The sequence below is a fragment of the Phyllobates terribilis genome, unplaced genomic scaffold, assembly GCF_046119375.1.
Source record: "Phyllobates terribilis strain yellow unplaced genomic scaffold, ASM4611937v1 Scaffold_60__1_contigs__length_8166268, whole genome shotgun sequence".
In the NCBI taxonomy this organism is placed as follows: domain Eukaryota; kingdom Metazoa; phylum Chordata; class Amphibia; order Anura; family Dendrobatidae; genus Phyllobates; species Phyllobates terribilis.
This window is the reverse complement of record NW_027362820.1, coordinates 5504301-5520933: the sequence shown is the minus strand read 5'-3', so window position 1 is coordinate 5520933 and position 16633 is coordinate 5504301. Positions and strand designations below refer to the sequence as shown.

At 45.1% G+C, this 16633-nt stretch overlaps 2 protein-coding genes across 2 annotated transcripts in view; one reads left to right on the top strand and one right to left on the bottom strand.

The window, feature by feature from the left end:
* LOC141192387 (uncharacterized) overlaps nt 1–16633 on the top strand; it is a 391820-nt gene that overhangs the window by 9988 nt on the left and 365199 nt on the right. The gene's annotated exons all lie outside the window — the stretch shown is intronic.
* LOC141192389 (uncharacterized) overlaps nt 1–16633 on the bottom strand; it is a 208977-nt gene that overhangs the window by 168735 nt on the left and 23609 nt on the right. The window lies entirely within an intron of this gene.

The window sequence follows — 16633 nt, the reverse complement described above, 5'->3', positions numbered from 1 at the left end:
GGGCCAGGAGGTGGGCTCAAGCGGTGATCTGTAAATCACCCCTTATGCCACCTCAAAGAGGGGAAGAGGTCAGGAATATTATAAAATATAAATGTCAGGAAAATGTTCTTCCATATCTGCCTGATGTAAATGTTCACCCCCCTCCCTTATTCCCCTTCTGCTCAGCACAAAAGCCCCAATTAACGCACGCCTGTTAAATACTTTATGCAAACATGGCCAGCCAAGGAGTGTTATAACTTCCTTAGGAAGCAAGCATCTTGTCTCTGAGAGACGCAGGAGGTAATTAAAACGCAGGCTTGCACTAATTTGTGTGTAACTGTTGAAGGGTCTTCCCGAGCCTCAAAGGGAAATTTCTAGACGCACTGGCTCCGATATTAGATATGAAATATTATGAGTTCCATATGTCCGGCAATAACGAGACCCAAATGGGTAGTGACCAAATCAGACCAGGAATGTGTAGGTATTTTTCCAGGGCTGTAACCAAAATCAGGAAGCTGCAGCGCAAAAACACCAGAATGGCAGACGGCAGCTATGCGAAGTGTGATATCAAAATAAAGATAAAATCATAAGGGAAAAAATGGCGTAGTCTGCAAGCTTCTGCGATCAACGGGCGATAAGTTATCGCAGAAGTTAGCGTTTCTAATAAAAATGTACAGGCTGGAGACCGGCCCACATGATGTCACCACAAGGGGCGTGTGGCCAGATCTCCCTTAGGTATAAAAGAGTCTATGGAGAAGACAGGAGGACTCATTGCCAGGGGGGGATAAGAATTATATGCAACGGGTCCTGTTCAATAACAGCATATTCCAACCGGGGAGCCCCCCTCCTCCACCTATATTGAATCGTCTCCACGATCGTATAGAGTAAGTTGTCTTCTTTTTGCCCTGTTTATTTTATGTAACTGCCTATGTATTTTAATGTCCCCTTTGTTACATCCTTGTGTATATATTTTTCTTAAACACTGCCTCCCTTTTGGATTAAATATAAAATTTAATAGTTCTGTTTCTTTTGTTCTGTAATCGTTCCCTTCCCCGAAGCCATATACGCTACCAAAACGCAGGCGTCCGGCCAGGCCTGTATTATATTTCAAACTCGGCCGGTGGTGGCAGAGAATATTAATAATTGGGCTATCGTGAAGCTGACAGTGACCGTATGGAGGGCTTTAAACACAGTTTCCAGTCTGTGGAACCCAGGGTGTTGTGCCATATGCTCACTGGTCGCTTACCGATACCTACGTAGAGAGTAGTCTGGATCGCGTGCTCGCGACTCCAGACGAAATACGGACAGCGTGACGGCACGGTGAGATATTGTGTGATCTCCTGGTGCCGTTCCTGACAAATTGGTGGCAGCGGTGGGATATTGTGTGATCCTGCCGGTGCGTTCCCTGACACTGCCTAAAACATTTCCCACATTCTGAACATGAATATGGCTTCTCTCCTGTGTGAATTCGTTGATGCATAAGGAAATGTGATTTCTGGTTGAAACATTTCCCACATTCTGGACATGAATATGGCGTCTCCCCTGTGTGAATTCGTTGATGTTTAAGAAGGTCTTGTCTCCGGATAAAACATTTCCCACATTCTGAACATGAATATGGCTTCTCCCCTGTGTGACTTCTGTAATGTGTATGTAAATTTGACTTACGGTTAAAACATTTCCCACATTCTGAACATGAAAACGGCTTTTCTCCTGTGTGAATTCTCTGATGTGTAAGCAATGTAGATTTATGTTCAAAACATTTCTCACATTCTGAACAGGAAAATGGTTTCTTCCCTGTGGGAATTATTTTATGTTCGACATCCCTTCTCTGGCTTTCATTTTGCTTAACAGTCTGTGATGAATCCAAGTAGATGATGGATTGAAAAGGCTCAGATGACTGATTTCTGCTCTGAAGGGCTGGAGGTATAGCTGGAATAATGGCACGCTTTTCATGGGTATCTGGTTTGACACCACAGTCATCTGCCAAGAATAAATCTGATTTTAATATTTTTCAATATCCATGCCTTATATTTTATAACATTTCTCTATACATAATTCCATACAAATCAAAGTATAATGAAACTATGACCTAAGCCAATCTTGAGCCATCTGTTCACAAATCCCATGGTACTGAACCCCTAACATCCAAGCGACAAACATAATACATACAGGCAGAAACGTTTGAGGTGATAAAGGGAGGATTAAAAATAAGCTTTATTACATTACAATCTAAAGCAACAGAGAAAAATATATGCCATAAAAACATGTAAGATGGGGTATTCGCATCTCTGAGAAACTATCCCAATATGAAGTAGGTGTAATAATAATAATATAAGCAAATATCTCCAAATAGAAATGTAGTATAGTTCTTCTGATTCGCTATGTCGCTTACCCCATGTTCAGGGCATTGCAGTAGCTTGGGTATCCAAGGTTACTACTACTCACATAGTGACAGTTAGTTGCTAGTGGTCATACCCATGGATACCTAAGCTACTGCAATGCCCTGCACATGGGGTAAGTGACAAAGAAAATCAGGAGAACTATACCACATTTCTAATTGGAGGTATTTGCTATTATTATTATTATTACACCTACTATATTTTGGGGTAGGATTTTGGAGGTGAGAATACCCCTTTAAGGCTGTATGCTTAGGACTTATCCAGGACTCATCCAGGTGCCCCATTCTATTGTCTTTTTGTGATTACATTTATCCCTCTTAAATTACTTTTTGTATTTTTATGTGTTCTCAATTGCGTTCTAATAAATTGTATTTTTAATCTCTATATTGTCTCACATTTCTCCATATACAATCATAGACGAAAGTGTTGGCGCCCTTGAAATTATTCCAGAAAATGAAGTATTTCTCCTGTTTTGTTATACACACGCTTATTTCTGTTGTGGGTACTGGAACAACACAAAAATAAAAAGAGAAAAAAAAAAAGTCCAAAAATAGGCCAGACAAAATTGTTGGCACCTTGCCAAAATACACTTTCTGCCATGACTGTATGTATTATATAAGACGGTGATGTTAACAGTAGACGCTAAAGTAGGGACTAATGAATTGCGCTGGTGGAGATGCTGCACTAAATCCACAGGGTCACATAGTTCATTGTGTATGTGCCAAATTAACATTGCTAATTTTTAGTTAAGCTGTTACCTGATTTTGACTAGATTATTACCTGACCCTACTTCTAACTAGAGATGAGCAAACCTTCTTAATCAACAGAGGTTCGTGGCATGGCGGCAGATTCGACTCAAAGGTCAGCTGATGATTTTCCCATCCTGACGGCGGTAAGGAGAGCCCTGCAGAAAATGACCAAGGGTGATGACATCCAGTTCTTTTTGACCAATTTTGAAAGGGTCGCCGAGAGGGAGAAACTCTAGCCAGAGCAATGGGCGGAAGTGCTGGTGCCATACTTAATGGGGGAGCTCCAGAAGGCCTACTATGACTTAGCCTTAAAAGACACGCTTGAGAGTGACAATGTCAGGGTATAACGGGTCCACCGCTGGGCATATCACAGTGACAAACCCCCTCGCTACCAAATTTTTGATTTGCTGAACCACGTCCAAAAATGGTTGCAGGCAAAGTCCTCTACCCCTGAGCAGATGGTAGAGCAAGTGGTAATGTACCAGTTTGTGCACTCCTTTCCGATAACCTGGTCAGACGTTCAAAAGATATCAGGGGGTCGATGGTTCCTTGGGGAGGCAACCTACTCCACACTGGGGGTCCCAACAGGGGGCGGAGACCCAAAAATTTGGTGGGGTGCCAAGGTCGAAAGGCTCAGTGGAAGTTATGCCAAATGTCCCAGCTGGCATTATTATATGCTGAAAATGTCACGGCCCAGGCCATATAGCCCCCTGTTGTCCCCTGACCTCCGAGCAGATGGACTGTAGCCTGGGTCGCCACTGTTCATACTATGTGTATCCAGATTGCAGTGCGAACTTTCCACACAACAAGGGGCCAAAAGCTTGTCCTGTAATGGGGAATGGTCGGCAAGTGACTGGACTGCTAGGCTCAGGAAGTTTGGTGACCCTCGTGAGGGCCACATTTCCTCTCCAGCTTATGCCTGGGAAGAAAGTTGACGTCAATTGCTTTCACGAGGATGCTAAAGACTATCCAGTGGCCAGAGTGGACATTGAAATGCGCCCAGATACTGAGTCCCACGAGATTGGCATGGTCTAGGACTTACTGCACCCCATTATTATAGGTCACGACTTTTGTTTGTTTTGGGACTTTTGGGGGAGGATGACAGTGCTCGATTAAGAGACAGGTCGCCCCTAAAGAACTGTCACCACACTCAGAGTCTGACGGGTTTCCCTTCTATGTCCTTGTGGGGGATGACGAGGTAATGACCCTTGGGGCTAACATATCAGATTTAGGGCTGACCGGTTGGGTCTGCCAAGGATTGGGAGCTAACTCTAAAGGAGGAATTCAATAATGTAACCGTCTTAAACGGTATAGCGCAAGAGCCAGGGGCTGACACCAGGTTTCCCTATTTTATGTTGAGTGGGGACTTATTGTACAGGGTTACTAAGGTAAGAGAGGAAATAGTGGAGCAATTGTTGGTACCATGACCATGTAGACGGAGGATGATGAACAAGGTCCATTCACATGTCTTGACCATTGGACGTGGATAAAACTTTAGAACGGGTTGTGCGGAGGTTCTACTGGCCCAGATGTAACCTAGTAACATAGTTTTTAAGGTTGAAGGAAGACTAAGTCCATCTAGTTAACCCATAGCCTAACATGTTGATCCAGAGGAAGGCAAAAAAAAAGCATGTGGCAAACACTAAGCTCGACCTTGGGGGAAAAATTCCTTCCTGACTCCACATACGGCAATCAGACTAGATCCCTGGATCAACGCCCTATCAAGGAATCTAGTATATATAACCTGTAATATTATACTTTTCAAGAAAGGCATCCAGACGCTTCTTAAATTTTAGTAGTGAATCCCTCATTACAACATCATGCGGCAGAGAGCTCCATAGTCTCACTGCCCTTACAGTAAAGAATCTGCGTCTGTGATTATGATTAAACCTTCTTTCCTCCAGACGTAGAAGATGCTCCCTTGTCCCCGTCTCTGGCCTCAGAGTAAAAAGATCAGTAGAAAGGTCTTTGTACTGTCCCCTCATATACTTGTACATAGTAATAATATCACCCCTAAGCCTTCGTTTTTCCAAACTAAATAACCCCAAGTGTAATAACCTGTCTTGGTATTGCAGACCCCTCAGTCTTATAACAACCTTGGTCGCTATTCTCTGCACCCGCTCTAGTTCAGCTATGTCTTTCTTATACACCAGAGACCAGAAATGTACACAGTATTCGAAGTGTGGTCGCACTAGTGACTTGTATAGAAGTAAAATTATGTTCTCCTCATCAGCATCTATGCCTCTTTTAATGCATCCCATTATTTTATTTGCCCTTGCAGCAGCTGCCTGACACTGGCCACCAAACGTGAGCTTGTCGTCCACCAATACACCCAGGTCTTCTTCAGTGACAGTTTTGCCCAGTGTTTTACAATTAAGCATATAATTATACATTTTATTTCCTCTGCCCAAGTGCATTACCTTACATTTATCCCCATTAAAATTCATTTGCTTACCCTGCAGAGTTTAGTGTCATCTGCAAATATTGAAATATTACTCTGTATGCCCCCTACAAGGTCATTAATAAAAATGTTAAAAAGAAGCGGGCCCAATACTGACCCCTGGGGTACCCCACTGTTAACTGTGACTCAGTCTGAGGGTGTTCCATTAATAGCCACCCTTTGTTTCCTATCACTGAGCCAGTTCTTAACCCACATACATATATTTTCCCCTATCCCCATTGTTCTCATTTTATGTATCAACCTTTTGTGTGGAACCGTATCAAAAGCTTTTGAAAAGTCCATACACAACATCCACTGCATTTCCTTGGTCCAGTCCGGAACTTGCCTCCTCATAAAAACTGATCAGATTAGTTTGACAGGAACGGTCCCTCGTAAGCCCATGTTGATATTGGGTCATGAGGTTATTCTTCTTCAGATACTCTAGTATAGCATCTCTTAGGAAACCCTCCAGGATTTTACCCACAGTAGAGGTTAAGCTTACTGGCCTAGAATTTCCAAGTTCAGTTTCTGTCCCCTTTTTGAATATTGGCACCACATTTGCTATACGCCAGTCCTGTGGTACAGACCCTGTTATTATGGAATCTTTTAAAGATTAAAAATAATGGTCTATCTATGACGTTACTTAATTCCAGCAGTACTCGCGGGTGTATCCCATCCGGGCCCGGGGATTTGTCAACTTTAGTGATTTTTAGACGCCGCCGTACTTCCTGCTGGGTTAAGCAAGTGACATTTACTGGAGAATTTTTGTCATCACTGATCATGTTTTCTGTCATGCGATTTTCTTGTGTAAATATGGTTGAAAAAAAATCATTTAGCATATTGGCTTTTTGCTCATCCTCATCCACCATTTGACCCAGACTATTTTTATGGGGGCCAACACTATCATTTTTTAGTTTCTCACTATTTATGTAGTTAAAGAATATTTTGGGATTATTTTTACTTTCTCTGTCAATGAGTCTCTCTGTCTCAATCTTTGCTACCTTGATTTGGTTTTTACAGAATTTATTTAATTTTCTGTATTTATTTAATGCCTCATCACTACCTATTTGCTTTAGTTTTCTAAATGCTTTCTTTTTGTCACTTATTGCGCCCCTTACAGCTCTATTCAGCCATAGTGGTTTCCTCCTATTTCTAGCATGTTTATTCCCATAGGGTATATATTGTGCACAGGTCCTATTCAGGATGCTAATAAATGTCTCCCATTTGCTTTGTGTAGTTTTATGTCTCAGGATATCGTCCCAGTTTATTGCACTAAGATCATCTCTCAACCGTTGGAAATTTGCCTTCCTGAAGTTTAGTGTCCTTGTAACCCCTCTACTACACATCTTATTAAAGGATACATGAAAACTTATTATTTTGTGATCACTATTACCCAATTGACTCCCAACTCGTATATTTGATATGCGGTCTGGCCTGTTTTTTAATATTAGGTCTAGCAGTGCCCCCCTTCTTGTTGGGTCCTGAACCAGTTGTGAAAGGTAATTGTCCTCATAGTTGTCAAAAACCTATTACCTTTGCTGGAACTACAGGTTTCCAGTCCCCAATGTATTTCAGGGTAGTTGAAGTCCCCCATAATAATGACTTCTCCTTGAGTCGCTGCTTAATCTACTTGCTTGATGAGGATATTCTCCGCTGCTTCCATTATTTTTGGAGACATATAACAAACCCCTATCAGTAATCTATTCTTTTTTCCCCCTTCCCTTATCTCCACCCATAGGGACTCTACATTTTCAATAGATTCACATATATTCTCATGTAAGATGGGTTTTAAGGATGATTTTACATATAAACACACACACCCCTCGCTTGTTTGTGCGGTAATTTCTGAACAGACTATAGCCCTGTAAATTAACTTCCCAGTGATGGCTCTCAACTAGCCATGTGTCAGATATCCCCACCATGTCATAATTTTTTTCCAACAAAATTAATTCTAATTCCTCCATTTTGTTGGTGAGGCTTCTGGCATTAGTGTACATGCATTTTATGTATCTGTACCTCTATTCCTTCTTACTATATTGACTGTTCTAACCCCACCCCCAATTTCTTTATTTGTGCCCAGGTCACTATCTGCACTATCTTCCCCACCTATAAAATGCATACCTTCCCCCCAATCCCTAGTTTAAACACTCCTCCAACCTTCTAGCCATTTTCTCCCCCATCACAGCTGCACCCTTTCTATTGAAGTGCAGCCCGTCCCTAGCGTAGCACCTGTAGCCAACTGAGAAGTTGGCCCAGTTCTCCACGAATCCAAACCCCTCCTTCCTACCCCAATTCCTGAGCCACTTATTTATCTCCCTAATCTCCCATTGCATCTCTGGCGTGGTACATGGTACAGGCAGTATTTCAGAGAATACCACCTTGGAGGTCCTTGCTTTAAGCTTGAAGCCTAATTCCCTCAAATCATCTTTAAGTACCTTCCACCTACCTCTAACTTTGTCATTTGTGCCAATGTGCACCATGACCGCTGGGTCCTCACCCCGGCTGACCAGTTGTAGACCCTAGATTGAGTCCATGCACAAGGGGCTCAATCTAGGGTCTACAACTGGTCAGCCGGGGTGAGGCAGTTCAGTCCTGGGGACTGAGTCCTCGTACTAATTCCAACAGTGGAAAGTAAGTTCTTGGTGAAGGGAACTACAATGTTCATCACAGATCTACCTCTCTGGACCTGATATCAACTCCTTAATAACCAGAATCCCACAATGTCTGTCCGCTATTTCATCTTTCTTCTCTGCTAGATTCCTAAAACTTAATATGGATAAAACCGAATTCATCATCTTTCCACCATCTCACTTAACCCCCCCACCTGACCTATCTATCAAAGTCAGTGGCTACCCACTCTTCCCAGTCCAGCAAGCTCACTGCCTCGGGGTAACCCTTGACTCTAATCTCTCCTTCAAACCTCATATTCAAGCCCTTTCCACTAGTGATGGGCGAGCACTATAATGCTCGGGTACTCATTGTTCGAGTTGAGCAAATTGTAATGCTCGAGTGCTCGGACTGAGTAACGAACCCAATGTAAGTCTATGGGAAACTCGAGCATTTTTCTGGTGGCTCCCCCCGGCGGTCTGCAGAGGGCCTAAAAATTGCCCAAATCGATGGGAACAGTGCTCAAATGACATGGGAACAGTATGGGGAAGAACCCTGGAAGCATTTCTGACTCCCAGGTCACTGCTGTCAACAATGTTGTCAGAGGTATTACGCCACTTTTACAGACTCACAATAAAGCATACAAAAACAAAACCAAAATGAATTTTCCTGGGAAATATGTTAAGGAACATCCTTTCCAGGGTAATGACTTGTATATAAGGCAAAATAAATAACCAAAAACAAAATTGCTCCTCCACACCTTGGGCTATGTTCACACGTAGCGTTTTTCATGCTTGTTTGCACTTTTGCATTGCTTTCAACCAATACAAATGCATTCACCAGAAAATGTAATTTTACAACCTTATCTGGCCATGTGGTGTGTGACACATCATCAGACAAATCCTGTTTCATTTATGATGGAGGGACTCTGAAAGTCACGAAGACTATTTTTATACGGCCATCAGGCGGCCCTTACTATTCTTAAAGGGCCAGCAGTCGGCTATGCTTTGTAGTTCCCATTATTAACGAGTGGGTCTCCTATACTGTTATTCCGTATGCAGTGACTGCAAGGTTTGCCAAAAATTTGGAAGCAACCCAATACCCCTTTGAAGAGACATAGAGGAGGGTCTCAGTAAAAAAAAATGTTCCCATTATAAAGGAGCAGGTCTCCTATAGTGGTAATGCCCATGTTGTGACTGCAAGGGCTGCCAAAATTTGGGAAAAACCCCACTAACAATTTAAAGACACATACACCTGGGCCACGGTAACAACATGTTTGCATTAGAAAGGAGAGGGTCTGCCATTCAGTTATAGGGCATGCAGTGAGCCCAAGGCTGCCAAAATGTAGAAAAAACCCCACTAACAATTTAAAGACATACAGCTGGGCCACAATAACGAGTACAACATGTTCCCATTAGAAAAGAGAGGGTCTGCTATCCAGATATAGGGTATGCAGTGAAGCAATGGCTGCCAAAAATTTGGAGGAACTCCAATGCCCCTTTCAAGAGACGTAGAGGTCGGAGGGCCTCCTGCAAAAATGCTCCCATTATTCGGAAGTGTGTTTCCCATACTGTTTGCCTATGCAGTGAAGCAACGGCTGACAAAAATTTGGAGGAACTCCAATACCCCTGGCAAGAGACGTAGATATGTTGATATGGTACATGTGGTGGTGATATGTTGGTGGAGGATGATGCGGAGAAGGAGGAGGACAAGAGCAAATAGACAAAATCAGGAAGCATATACCCATGTCTGGGTGTGAAGACAGAGGTGCATGGGAATAGAGTTAGACCTCCCCAAAAAAAAGACACTGTATTTGAGTTTATATTATGCTGCTATCATTCGGTGGTGTTGAGAAGTCTGGCCCAATCCAACCCTTGTTCATTTTTATATGAGTCAGCCTGTCAGTATTTTCAGTTGACTGGTGTATGCGCCTATTGGTTATAATTCCACCAGCGGTACTAAAAACCCGCTCTGACAAAACGCTAGTGGCAGGGCAGGCCAGGACCTCCAAGGTGGAGAGAGACAGTTCATGCCACATGTCCAGCTTGGTTACCCAATAATTATAAGGCACAGAGGAATCACGGAGGATGTTGGTACGGTCGGCAAGGTACTCCCTCACCATCTTCTGAAACTTTTCCTTCCTTGGGAGAATACCCCACGCCTCAGGGCCTGTGGGAGGGTCTGAGAAAACTGTCCCAGAACTTTGATAGTGTTCCCCTGCCTCTGCTGGATTGCATTTGTGTCTCTCTTGCCTTTGTTGTCCAACGAACTGTGACCTCTGCCGCCAGTGTTTTCAGATGGGAATTTTTTAAATAATTCCGCAACAAGGGCCTTCTTGTACTGCCCCATTTTATTAGGCCTGTCCTGCAGGAGAATAAGAGACAGAAAGTTCTCCTTGTAGCATAGGTCTAGAAGTGTCATCAACCAGTAATGACTGTCACCAAAAATTTGGACTACGCGAGGGTTACGGGAAAGGCAGCGTAATATAAACTTAGCCATGTGTGCCAGACTGCAAAGAGGCGAGACTTCTGTATTCTCACCAAGAGGACGACTGACCATGCTCTCCTCCTCATCCTCTTCCTCCCTGTCCTCAGGCCATCCACGCTGAACAGACGGTATGACAGTTGTGCAGGTAGTACCGTCTATAGCGCAGGAAACTAGCTACTGTTCTTCCTCCTCTTCCTCATTGTCACCCAATCCACATTGGGATGAGATGAGACTGGACTGTGTGTAATCACCCTGTATGGTTCCTTGCTCCATCTCATCGTGCTCCACCTGCAATGCATCCTCTTTAATTGTGAGCAGAGAGCATTTCAGAAGACAGAGAAGCGGGATGGTGATGCTAATTTTGGCGTCATCGCCGCTCACCATCTTGGTGGAGTCCTCAAAGTTTTAGAGGATGGTACAAATGTCTGACATCCATGTCCACTCCTGAAGTCTTATCTGTGGAGTCTGACCTGATTACCGATAACCTTGTGATGCTGGTAGTCAACAACTGCCCTCTTCTGCTCACAAATACTTCTCAACATCTGCAATTTAGAGTTCAAATGCGTGGGGACATCGCAGATCAGCCGGTGAGTTGGAAGCTACGAACGCTGCTGAAGCATGGCAAGGGCGGCGGAAGCTGTAGCTGACTTTCTAAAATAGGCACACAGGAAGCGTACTTTGACAAGCAGATCTGACAGATCCAGGTAGGTTTTGAGAAACCGCTGAAGCACGAGGTTAAAAACATGGGCCAGGCATGGTACGTGTGTGAGCTCGCCTCACCTCAGACCCGCCACCAGGTTCTGGCCATTGTTTCACACAACCATGACTGGCTGTAGGGTCAGCGATGTCAGCCACAGATCTGCTTGCTCTTTCAGAGCTGCCCACACCTCTTCAGCCTTGTCATCTAAGCATATTAGCTTCAGCACAGCTTGTTGCCGCTTGGCCGAAGCAGTGCTGCATTGCTTCCAGCTTGCAACTTATGTGGTCATTTCGGAGATGGAGGCTGAAGAGGAGGAGGTGCAGGAGCTGTAAAATGTGGGGGCAACCCTGACAGACCCGGGGCCTGCAATCCTCGGCGTCGGGAGGATGTGTTCCGTCCCAAGATCCGACTGGGTCCTGGCTTCCACTATATTAACCCAGTGCGCCGTCAGCGAGGTGTACTGTCCCTGCCCCCAAGCACTTGTCCACGTGTCCGTGGTTAGGTTAACTTTCCCAGTAACTGCGTTGTTGAGGACACAGCTAATGTTGTGGGACACGTGCTCGTGTAATGCGGGGATGGCACACCGGGAGAAATAGTGGCGGCTGGGGACTGAGTACCAAGAAACGGCCGCTGCCATAAGGTTGCAGAAAGCTTCCATCTCCACGAGTCAAAAAGGCAACATTTCTAGCGCAAGCAGTCGAGAAATGTGTGAATTTAGTAGTGTGGTCTGTGGGGCATTGGCTGTGTATTTGCGCTTGCGTTTCAAGGACTGGGGTAGGGGAAACGACGCAGCACTGGGACAAGGACGTGCTTGCTGATGGTGTTAGTTGAGAGTGTGCAAGACACGTGCATGGCGGGAGGCATCTTGACATGCGCCATGGACGGGGGGATTGGCGTGCACGCACAACAGCGGAAAAAGCAGTGGTGTCACCCGCAGCCACTGTTTCTAGACCCTGGGGTTCGGCCCACTTGGTCAGGTGCTTTTCTGCCATGTGCCTGATCATGCTGGTGGTGGTCAGGCTGCTAGTTGAAGCTGGCCTGGCAGGTGGTACAAATGGCCTTTTTGGGGTTATCTGCAGAGTCTTTAAAAAACAACCAGACTCGGGAAGACCTAACAGTTGTGCTGACAACTTCCGTCGTGTTGGCGTTATGAGGAACGCTTTCCCGCCTTGTCTGCAGTCACCATACTGCTTTTTCCTGCCTGTTGTGGTCCTATGCATCCCTTCCCGTATGTTGCTGTCCATGCTCAGAATGTCCCCCTGCAAGGTTGGGTCAGTTACTATATCATTTACCACCTTGTTGTCCACTTCTGCACCCTGGTCCTCCTCTTGACTTTCTGGCAATTGTGTCTCATCATCATTGTAAAGATGTGCGGTTGTGGGTTGTAAGTAATCACCTAGGCAGGTTATCGATGCAACAATATTTTATTAATTACATCCATGGTAATGCAGCAATTCCAAGTAAATGGCCAAAATACAGTTCTCTCAGTCCTTAAGTTCTCAACCTGGGATCAGTTGATAACTGAGCTCCAACACTCCATAAGCCATCCATCAGCTCCACGTCCACAGCCATAGGTCCTATCCCTTCAGTGTCCTTCCATCAACTAACCCCCACTAACACATGTCTTTCCTCTACATCTCTGGGGTCAGCCCCCTCCCAGCACAGAAGTGATCACCCTCCCACTCAAGCATTCACTGTAAGCCAAAAACAATGAAGAATATTCTAGAAGCCTTCATTTGAGAAAGGATGTAAGACCCCCTGTGATGACGGCTCCTCTGAGTCTCAATCCAAACTCACCTAATGAGACCATTGGCTGTTGAAACAATGGACTCCTGAGATAAAGATGTCCTGAGATACAGATTAGTGGAATGCTGGACATTTTACAAGTGAATCTAGTGTACACACTGACAAGTTAGCAGAACTATATAAAACATGACAAGTAAATCACTAATAAAACACTAATAATATTAACAAAAATGGTGGTCCATTGCTGGAAAAAAGTATCATAGTCTTTAGAAAATGGGCAGCTCCTCACATACCTCCCCCATGTTTTCAGCACGGACACGAATGTAAGAAGTCTCGCCTTTATGAGAACGAAACTTTGTATCATCCAGTTTCCTCAAAGCATATTCCATGTCGTCCTTGCGAATATACTCCACAGTCCCCATTCCACCCTTGTATACATCAGTGTAATAGACACCTCCAGCTTCTCTCATATGGTCTTTCAGATCCTGCCAACTTCCCGATGGGGGAAGCCCTGAGACAAGGACTCTGTATTTTGTTCGCTGGATCAGGGGTCTGTCCTTTCTGCGGGGTCCTCCATATCCCCCTCCTGATCCCCGGTTTGTCCTGGGAAACTCCACACGTGCCCAATGCGAACCAAACTTGTATACATTGCGACCAACCCCAGAGTGCTGACACCCAGATAGGGGGGTTGTCACTTGGCGGCCTTGTAAAGGGAGCTCTGGGGGGACAGTATCTGGGCTGACCAGGGTGAGGGTAGATCCAGTGTTCTGAAGTCCCTGGGCCTCCTCCCTGATGTAATTGCCCTCCCCCAGATTGCATTCCTTCATTGTGACAGTCATGGCATTTTGTGTATTACTCACCACGGGTGGGGGGTTAGTCTGCAGATAGTGCCGCTCTCTCTCGGCTGAAGCAGTGAGAACCGGTCTTTGGCTTTGGGTTACGACATTGGCCCAGTGGCACACCAATCCTCGTCCTAGGTTGGGATGTGGGCTAGAACGTTCCCAGCATTCCCTGGCAAAGTGTCCCATGCATCCACAGTTATGGCAGTTAAGCCTTCCTTGCCCCAACACGGGCCATACTTGGGGGCTTGGGCAGCCTCCCCCTCTTTGTGAAGTCTGAACTCCCTGCAGTTCCTCATCTGGCCGATCTATGGGTCTCGATGGCCTCCCTGTAAAATCCTGTTCTTGACTCACTGGGGCTGTACTTCCACGTTGCCCGGGTCGATTAGCAGACCAATCATCAGCCAATCTGGCAGCCTCATCCAGGCTGAGTGATTTTCTATCTGCCACCCATTCTTTCAAATTACCTGGGAGCTTTGACATAAATTGTTCCAGCATGACTATATCCATTACATGTTCTGCTTCCTGAGCCCTCAGTCCTTCTATCCACCGAGTGCATGCCGTACGTAGCGTGTTGGCAAACTCCCGATGTGTGTGTGCAGCGGGCTTGTCAGTCTCCCGAAACTTCCTCCGGTAGGTTTCCGGCGTGACCGCATACCTCTCTAGTAATGCACTGCGAATGGTAGAGTAACATCTCTGATCCCCAGAAGACAGGTTATTAAAAGCTTCTCTTGCTTTTCCGGTCAGGCCAACACTCAAAAATCTGGGCCAGTCACTGACTGACACCACATGCAGCAGGCAGAGGTTCTCAAATAACCGGAGATGTTCATCAATATCCGAGGTGTCCTCATTGAACTGTGGTATATCCCGGTACCTTAAAGATGTAGGCCCCTCTCTCCTGTTATCCACTGTCCTCTGCACTGGGGCGGGTGGGGGTATCGCTACATGCACACCCAGCAATTTGTTTAACACTGCCGCCCGCTCCATCTCCGTGGCACTCTCTCCTAGCGCGTCCAGCATCCTCCTCAACTCAGTTGGTACATCCTCCGTCATCTCTTCTGCCAAGTCACCGCTCGGTAACTTTCCCTGGTATGCTCTCCAGAGATAGGTGATCCCACTGCTGCCACCACTTGTAAAGATGTGCGGTTGTGGGTTGTAAGTAATCACCTAAGCAGGTTATCGATGCAACAATATTTTATTAATTACATCCATGGTAATGCAGCAATTCCAAGTAAATGGCCAAAATACAGTTCTCTCAGTCCTTAAGTTCTCAACCTGGGATCAGTTGATAACTGAGCTCCAACACTCCATAAGCCATCCATCCATCAGCTCCACGTCCACAGCCATAGGTCCTATCCCTTCAGTGTCCTTCCATCAACTAACCCCCACTAACACATGTCTTTCCTCTACATCTCTGGGGTCAGCCCCCTCCCAGCACAGAAGTGATCACCCTCCCACTCAAGCATTCACTGTAAGCCAAAAACAATGAAGAATATTCTAGAAGCCTTCATTTGAGAAAGGATGTAAGACCCCCTGTGATGACGGCTCCTCTGAGTCTCAATCCAAACTCACCTAATGAGACCATTGGCTGTTGAAACAATGGACTCCTGAGATAAAGATGTCCTGAGATACAGATTAGTGGAATGCTGGACATTTTACAAGTGAATCTAGTGTACACACTGACAAGTTAGCAGAACTATATAAAACATGACAAGTAAATCACTAATAAAACACAATAATAATATTAACAAAAATGGTGGTCCATTGCTGGAAAAAAGTATCATAGTCTTTAGAAAATGGGCAGCTCCTCACAATCATCATCATCATCATCATCCACCTCTTGTGACAGTAATTGCACTTTCCCACTGTTGCCTTCGTGTGACCGTGGCTGCGCCAATATTTGGGCCGCTACACGCGTTCTCCTCTTCACTCGCTTGAAGATGGCCGGGCAAGAGGCCCGAATCTACAAATGGAAAAGTGAACAGCTCTTCTGAGTGTCCAAGTGTGGGATCAGTTGTCTCCGGGCACTCGGCATGGTGAGACGAAGGAGATTCAGGGTGAGGAATATGCGATCCAGACTCACGGCTACTGAGACTTGACCGTGTGGAAGACAGGGTGGTGGTGGTGGCAAAGAGACTGGAAGCATTATCTGCTATCCAACCAATAACCTTTTGACACTGCTCTGGGTTCAATAGTGGTGTACTGTGATCACCTAGTAATTGGGACAGGAAGGTCGAGCGACAAGATGTGGGTGTTTGTTGTGGCACAATTTCAGCTTGCCCACGGCCACGTCCTCTGAATGCACCATCACCATTACGTCCACTTCCCCGTCCCTTGCCACACACCTTGCCCATTTTAAATGGAGGACAATATTTTCCACATTCACGAGAAATGGCTGATTTTGGAACGCAGTTATATGTGATATGTCTGACAAAATAGCAGGCCTGTAATTTACTAATATTATTCTACACAGAGACCGACTGGGAATAGCTTGACTGAAACACTGCAACAAAATGAAAATGGAAGAAATGGCTAATTTTGGAACACTGTTATAGGTGATATGTCTGACAGAGAACCACGGTTTTAAATAGCAGGCCTGTAATTTACTAATTCTAGTGTGAATAGCTTGACCGACACACTGCAACTTAATGGAAAAGGAGGCCAATATTTTCCACGTTCGGTTCAAA